Below are 8,759 nucleotides of genomic sequence, written 5' to 3' on the forward strand. Positions count from 1 at the left end.
CATTAAGCATGAGAATTGAGAGGTGGAGAGAGGATGCCAGTTCCAGCTTTAAACAGAGCATTTTTGACATCTGAGTGAACATGGACTGACTGTAGATCTCTGCTTTGACAAACGCGTCCTTCACTTGACTGTGCTTGACGGCCTGACAGAGAGCCAGCCATCTTAATTTCAATTTATGGACTGAAACATTGTATAGTGTAATTTTATAACGACATAGTATAGTGTTGCTTAGTTTGCACTATGATGACAATTTAACTGTACGGTCATTTTAAGTGAAGAGTTACCTTGATGAACGTGTAATATTTATGGTGTCTTAAATAAGAGTGTGCAGACTGTGTTGAGAGTCCCTACCTAGCCAGAGGAGTGGAGTTTCCAACTCTGGAAAGAAATAATTTAATATTTTAATATTTTTAGATTGATCTATGACAGTTAAAGTTATACGACCGGCATAAACAACGCTGAATTAGTGGGAGCCCTGAGCTTGTTTCTTTGCAACGAGCCGGTCCCATCTCGGGTTGACGGGAGACAACGACACCCGACGTGTGTTCTTTGTGTCTAGTCTACCCCGTAACGTAAAACCTTTATGTCTAGTCTACCCTGTAACTTAAAACCTACTCTACTACTCTATAACTTAAACCTCGCTTCACAAAGATAGAAAGAAGAAATGGAAGCTGGTTTTCAGAGCTTTTTTGCGATCTCAGGATATTCTGCCTTGATTTTAATCCAGAACACCGGCGTCTAAGCCTTTTGACATGTGTCAAGAGGCTTAGACGCATCGACGGATGTATCCGTTCCTTTTTCAAAAGAAAACATCTTTCCGACCTTGATAATCAATCAACATTTCTTTTCATTCATTCGTTCTGTATACTGGTACCAAGGGACCCTCGGACCGGTACCGGGCCGCGGCCTGGTGGTTGGGGACCAATGCTGTAGAGCACCATTGATGTGCATGCACCCTCTTGAGCAGAGTTTCTGATCATATTTAAATGAGCCATACTGTACATCTGTGCAGTTTTGACCATCGGCACGAGAAGGCCTGCGGCTTCTCAGATTAGGGATTCGTCTCAGCCTGATAATTACATACTGATTTAATGGTCGTTTTTGAGCCAGCCATTCTTAATGAAGCCTAAGCCATTGCCTTAAAGCCTTCAATTGGAGTTCAATCCCTCCACACTTAAAACATTTGCTTCTTCAATTGAAATTCAGATCACTAATGCTGTATACTGAATTGTTTGAATGTAGTTAATGACTACAATTTACAAGTGAACGTATGTATGGTAGGCTCCATCAGTGTGGCAGCAGGAGGGCTTGGTATCGTCATCAATACTGCTACTCATCGATTATCAGTTTGGTTCTTTACCGATACTCTGATCGGTTCTTTTTCATTACTATATAATTGCTCCTTAATATGTTCATAGAAAAAAGAATAACCTTCTATAGCAGCAACTGTAATTATACAAACTCTAATACCTCACTGGAAACAAATCTAAAAACGTCAGTTAAATAGATAATATCTCTGAGTGACGTGTAGAAAGAATGAACACAGACATCAGGCGGTGTCAGCCGCTCCTTCTGTCTTCCATCCTCCTCGCTATGCTGATGTGACTCCCGGTCTGCAGGTGCTGCTGGTAGAGAGAGGAGGGGCGGCTTTGTCTCAGCCAGCAGATATGTTTACAAGCATCCGCCAAATTTTAGGATACGTGGCAAACTAAGCGAAACAGTTCGACGACACACAGACAGCTTATGTTTTAGCTTGTTTGTAACAATTTGCTGTTTGGCAAGTTAGCTTGCTGCGCTTGTGTAAACAAAGTGGCGCACAGCAGGTTGAAATATCACTTTTCTACACTTAATATTTGTTGAGGGCGACTGTAGCTCAGGGGGATGAGTGGTCGTCCCGAAACCGCAAGGTACCCGGCTTGATCCCCAGTCCCCCCATAGCTCACATGTCGAAGTGTACCTGAGCAAGACACCGAACCCCCATCTGCTCCCCGTGCGCCTAAAGTGCATGTTTCTTTTCTTCTTCACGCTTGTTGAGCAAATGTATTGGCTTTTTACTGGATGGTTTTATTGCCCTTACAAGTGTGTGTGTGTGTGTGTGTGTGTGTGTGTGTGTGTGTGTGTGTGTGTGTGTGTGTGTGTGTGTGTGTGATTAGTAATTTATGTGAGGAATAAAGTAGGCTAGGAAAAAAATGGAGATCATAAAAAATAAATACACCATTTTAACACTGTGTTAAAGAAGTGCATGTGACCACTCTTTATAAACTCACTAACACATATGCAAGGAACCTTCTGCTCAGTCTCTGCGGTAATTAGCAGTAACCACATTAGGAGGGATGTGAACCTTTGGTGTAGTGGTGTAATATGACGTAACAGAAGTCCGAACAGATGTTTGTGTCGTCTAGGGTTCATGTCCTGTGTTTGTTTATACATTTGTAAAGATGAAGAGAAAAAAAATCCTGCTGCAGCCATTTGTCCAAACTCAGAACACCAGTCTTGTGGTTGGTGCTAGATGCACTTTTGAGTTTTAAAAGATCCTAGAATGAGAGCTTAGAAACCAAGAAAGATGTAAAAAAATAATTTCTCCAAAGGAATGAGTGTGGCTTGTGTTGGTCAGTTCAGCAAATGTCATGCTGAAGTGAAGACGAGTGTGGCATAACAAACTGATGAATGGGGGATGTGAAAGTAAAAATATATTTATTCAGTAGGTTGCAGCCAGTCTATTGTTGTATTCAGTTTGGCCTTTACGTGAAGACTGATGTTCATAGATGTTGACTGATAGCGATGCATTGCATGCTGCTTGTATCTAATGAAAATGCTTTTTGGTTATATTGCAGTTTCTAAATATACTATACAAAGTGTTTTATAGCCAGTCAGTACTTAACAGCTAAATTGAGTAACAGTAAAAACAGCAGGGCAAGAGAGAACTGTGAAAACCATCGAAGAACAGTTACAGACAAGGAACAATAAAACTAGTGTTTGAAGTGGGAAAATGCATCTTCTATAGTGGGCCTATAATACTCCAATATTAATCCAACTGAAAATGTATAGGGTTAAGGTGGTTTGTTGGTTATATTTACTCATAGTGTTAATACCTAAAGTGCTTTCTTGTGTTCTTTGTAGCCTGTAGGCTGGTATGCATGCAGAGCTGAGGCCTGTAAGCTATTCATGCGGCTCTTCGGAGCAGTGTCCCAGTCATTGTATATTATGCAGCAGGATAAAGAGACACATTCAGATTTTTTGTGTGTGAATACAATATACTCTGAGATACTGGGTTTCAGTGTCCTCCACTAACACAATTTGAAGGTTTTGACTTAAAATGATGCATCTGGACATTATTTGGGACCATTATTATGACTATAGAGAACGCCCAAAAAGCTTAAAAACTAAACGAACGGTTGTCAATACTAGCATCAATAAATACAGCACCCTTGTTCTCATCCCCACTTTCCCGTGCTGTGCCTTCCATCGTCTCGTCCAGATGCTCTTCACATTGTTTTAATCTTCATATTGCTATGAGGCACGGCACAAAAAGGCTGGCGTTGTTGCACTGTTACGAATCACCATTATGAATTGCCCAGAAAACCTGATTTGGAGATGGCAGAAAATAGGGACGGCATCCTGTGAGAAGTAAAATACTTGAAGTCTTAATGGTCAAAGGAGCTCGAACCAAAACCACTACCTGATTTTTCGTTGATCAATTAAATAAATGAATACATTTATATATTTATTTTATAATGGCCAGATTTGGAGGATGATGTTCCTTGATTTTGATCAACCAATGTTGAGTCTGTTGTAAGACCAAATATTAGCTTTAAAGTGGTATGATAAGGAATGGTAAGTTTTCTCCAATTCTCATGAATTAATGTTTTCGTTAATTATCAAATCGGTAATAATAATAATTTCTGAATCAGTAAAATAAAGATGGTAGAAGATCACAACCAACAATATAATTTTGCTTGATGCATGACCAGATTAATGCAAATGGTTGGGCTTGTATTAGTCATTGGGCAACAATGGAGGTCTATGGTATAGACTGGAGGAATAATCTACAGTATCAGGCTGAGACGACACAAGCAGAACTTGTTCATACGATCAATCGGTTGTTGGTTTTGGTCTTGGCATGTGTCTTTTTTGACAGTATGAAACGTAGAATATTGACAGCCTTATCTTTTCCATATGACAGTATAATACATTGAGATAATGGGACATTTTGAGTGTGGGCTTGATGGATTATCTGCTTTGTGATTTGTTTTTTCAAAGTCCCCCCCCATCATGTACTGTAGTGCCAGTGGTTGTTACAACAATTCTTTGGTTTGGAACCCTCTGCTGAGCTGAGTAGTTGCATTTCAACCCACTGCTGTGAGTTTTCCTTAACATTAACAGCCCCCCAAAACTAGACATTTTAACTATTGTGGGGCACTCAGGCTTGTCATCCATGTATCCCTGTAGTTATGGTTGTTATGAAGCTACTTGTTCTCCACTTGGGCCTGAGGTTCCTTTTTTAAAACGCATAAATTGATGCCTTAAAGCAGCTATTCCCTTCGCCATCCGATTTCATCTACTCCTCTCTTCTGCTAGGTTGGCAAGTAATGGCAATAGGATGGCTCCAAAACCACACACAGCTCCCAGCATGTATTGTATGGACTCAATAGTAGACATCATCTTTATGCATTTGCAAACACACACGCTAGCAGAGTCAATTACAGCTGGATTCGTAGGTTTGAACATCAAGAAAGAAACTGAATGTGTGGCGATTTCACATTAAAGCTGCTTTGTACCTTTTCAACAGTTAAGAAATGTCAGTGGGTCTCTTGTGTAAATGTTATGTTAATTGTTGTTGGTCATGTTAACATTCATGTTTTTGTGTTGAAGGCTCTCAGCCTCTCAGAAGGCTCTCAGCTCACTTAACCAGAGTGAATTTAATCTGGAAACAACCGTGCAGTTATTTTTGATTAGGGCCAGGAAACACACAAACATAGCATTGACCATCCATATATTGACTCTCAAGTAGTGGGAAGTGTCCACAGCAAAAACAAATAATATTGAAAATGAACTTAGAAATATCTTCGAGAGCAGCCTCTCCTTCCCTCCCAAGTGCTTCATCAATTATGGAGGTAGCTGATGCAGTTTGAGGTACAGCATGCAGTGAAGCAGTAAGAGCAATAGGAGACAGCTTTCCACCGTCCCACAACCCACTGCTCTCATTATCTGAAGCCATGAAGGTTAACAACACCAAAACAACAGCACATGCCATTATTAATCAATAAATGTGGTTTACTGCGACGCTGCAGTTGGCTGTTGTGTTTGTTTTCATTGTTTATCAATGAGAATGAATTTGGCGTTAAGAGTGTGAGTGAGTGATCGGGGCTCGGTTGACTATTGACTATTGTACGCTCACTTCCGCATTTTGAGTCATCCTGCGTTCGGCGTTTTCACTCGGTTGCCGAGGGTCTGATAAAAATAATAATGTATAAAATCATTTCTTCCATCGTTTGCTCCAGTCATCTTCCTTTGTTTTTAACCATAAAAGCTCATGTTGTATCTGCTCTGTGTGTAATGATAGTAATGGTTATGTTCACATATGTATGCATAATTACTATATACTGTATTTCTATATACCATTTGAAAGAAGTCATTCTGCATACTGGATGTTTTTACTCTTGATGTTTTAAGTATATTTAGATTCTAATACTAGACAATACTCGCAGACTTTTACTCAAGTAAGAATTTGAATGCAGGACTTTTCATATTTTTCATATTTTTTCATCAAAACTGGTTTGGGTGACCCAAGAACAACTGAATATCCAGCAGCGCCCTTTGTTTACAGCGAGGAGATACCAGGCTACGGCTAATTTGCCGGCTCTGGTCAAAGGTTAAGTAAATGGTTAAGACGATATTCGGTCAGAAAGGTTAGAAGCTAACCGTAAATATTTCATGATCTTTTACATTAACAGAATATTCGGCCAAAATATGTCAATGGACCGATCAGCTGGAGTGGAAATGGTTCGGCGACAATACGGTACATAAGTAGTCAGCATGAGTTGTTCGTTTTATTATTTCAAGGTCATAATTTAGAGGTGTCAAAGTTATTGAGTATTTAGATTTTCCGTCCAGTGATTATCATCCAGTGATAATCTGTGGGTTCGTCACTACGTTTTCTGTTTATATTCCTTGATTGGACTCTGTTTTCCTCTTTTTTTAACTTCTATGAAATCATAACATTAGTCAGACGTCCTCTGCCAAAAGTCTACTAGCGAAAGAAAAAAAAAAATATTCACAAGGCGAACACATGAGCTATTTTTCTTGAGTTCCAGAGTTTTATGCCATAGAAAATCCCTGCATCAATCCCCACCCGCTGTGCAAGCACTGCAGTACTTCCCCTGTTAGGTGGTGTAGTCTGTCGCCTATGTGAACCTCCTGATCAAAGCTTCAGCAGAATAAGGCTCAACACAGCAGGGTCAGATCCTCTTTCCACAGCTGTAACAAGAATGAAAAATTGAGGAAACAACTTTTCAGTGATGGTGATTCTCCAATAAGTAAACAGATTGTCATATAACATGAAAATAGATTTAGGAACACACATGCTGTTCATGCTTATGTGGATATGCACATAGTGCTATATGTATTTGAACCAAACATGGTTAAACCTTCAAAGACATCAATAACTTCACTTAAGCTTTGATAAAACCTTATTGGCAGAGTGAGTTGCTTGAACGCAGTCTCTTGACTTGCCTGATTTCCATTGTAATTCTTTGATTATAGATCCTTTGTTAGAGCGTAATTACGTCTTGTGCATGTTGGCTCTGTTTAGGGAGTCCCGACGCTTTATATTGAATTCACTTTGAGCCAGCAAATTGAATTTAACACAAATAAAGACAATAGAAAGGGAAAACTCATTAAGGGAAGGTTCAAAATAGGCCTGATAAATGAGAATTGTGTTGTATATCACAGGAATGCGTCTGTTGTGTTTGGGTTTGACAGCTTCATGAATCAATGTGGCTAATTCAATCAAAGTTGCAAGAGTTATGTCATTAAATTGAAACAAGACAAGCCCTTTAACAAACTGATCTTATTGGAAGTGCCTGAGAGTGTTGAGGCTACTGCTGTTATTAAGAAGTAATGTAAAGCAACAATAAATGCAGGAAGCATGTTTGTTTTTTCTTCATTTCTTTCACCTCTGTTAGAAGAATATTCCAATAGTCCATCCCAATTGTTTTAAGCAGAATATTCCAGAAATTTCTCATCAAAGTTTTGACCATGAGAAAACTATAATCCAACCATTATTCTGAGCAAGTCATAAAAGTGATTGGGCTGTCTCAGTCTTGTCTTTTCAGAAAAGCTTTTAACCCCGGTGATTAGCCTCTGTCGGCTCCCTCAAGTCTCTTTGTGACACCTCTTTGGGCTTTTTATCACCCATTTGTTGCTTTTCATTCTGGATGCTGGGAGAAAAATCATCATTAGCTCCCCGCCTTATCTACTCTTTATTTTACCCTTGTGATGAGCCTTGTCGCTGGGATTTGGCTGATAATGATTGGTGCAGCAGTGTAAGCTTAATGGCTTCTCTTTATCTTTAAAGGCTTTGATTCCTCATTGTTGTTGCTTAGCAGACAATTAAGGGGTAAAGGCCTTATTGATGATGGATTTCATTGAATGTTTTTTTAAGTGCACTGCTGAACTGAAGCCCTAATTAAAAAATATGACATGTAGTTAAATAAAACACTGTTGGACAGTCTCCATGAGAACTGAGACCCTTTCTGCCAAGCAAGATAAAGAAATAATGAAGCTTTTTCAAAAGTTATGTTTGATTGTAGGCTAGACATACAAAGGTGTAATGACAGATCTTCTCTGTGGCAGTATAGCAATGTAAAAGCATCTGTAGTCACCAAGGACAACTTGAAGAAAATGCTTAAAAGCTATCAGAACAGTTTATCACATGTTTGGGTAGGTGACCCAAATCAAAACTGTTGGAAATTGAATTGCATTAAGATGAGTGATGATTATATCTCCCCTAATCCAATACTGTTTATTTTAGGATATACAACAACAGACATTAGGTCACACTAAAATACAGAAATGTGTAGGTATTGTGATAACTCTACAGTTATAAGCACTCAATTATAACATTGACATATAACATAACTCATCAATCTTTTTATAACTTATTATAAAATCATTAGCTTGTTTTACCATTTACCATTGTAATTTTGTAATTTTCGAACGACTGTTCAGTCACTCATTCACTTTGTATGTTACTGAAACTCTTCCAGTGCAGCAAATTACTGTAAACTAAGTGAATCATGTTCAATTATTTCACTCTTTTCTTGGAATCTCTCTATTCCTTGTGATTTTGCTCCCTAATTTTGTCCTGTCTCAAAGGACAACAAAACATATAGTGGTTTGACTAAAGTTAAGTATTTAAACAATTCTGGGACAAAAACTTGTGCACGCCATGGGGTTCACAGCGGGCTTAAGTAACATAAACTTGAACTTGGGATCCTTATATAATATATTTGTCTATGTAATGGCTTCGATGTAAAATCAGGACATGGTGTCACACTGGATGATGTTTCAGTGACAAAATGTATCAAGTTCCTACGCTCCTATAAATATATGGATGAAAAACATTGCTATTTACTAAAATAGACACTTTTAAAATTATGCATGAAATATTCATCACCATTTGTTATGCTTTTATTTTAGTTTGATGAAAGTCGTAATCCATTGAACCATGCTTTAGAAAGGCACACCACAGGACAATT

This window comes from Taurulus bubalis, assembly GCF_910589615.1.
Source record: "Taurulus bubalis genome assembly, chromosome: 6".
In the NCBI taxonomy this organism is placed as follows: domain Eukaryota; kingdom Metazoa; phylum Chordata; class Actinopteri; order Perciformes; family Cottidae; genus Taurulus; species Taurulus bubalis.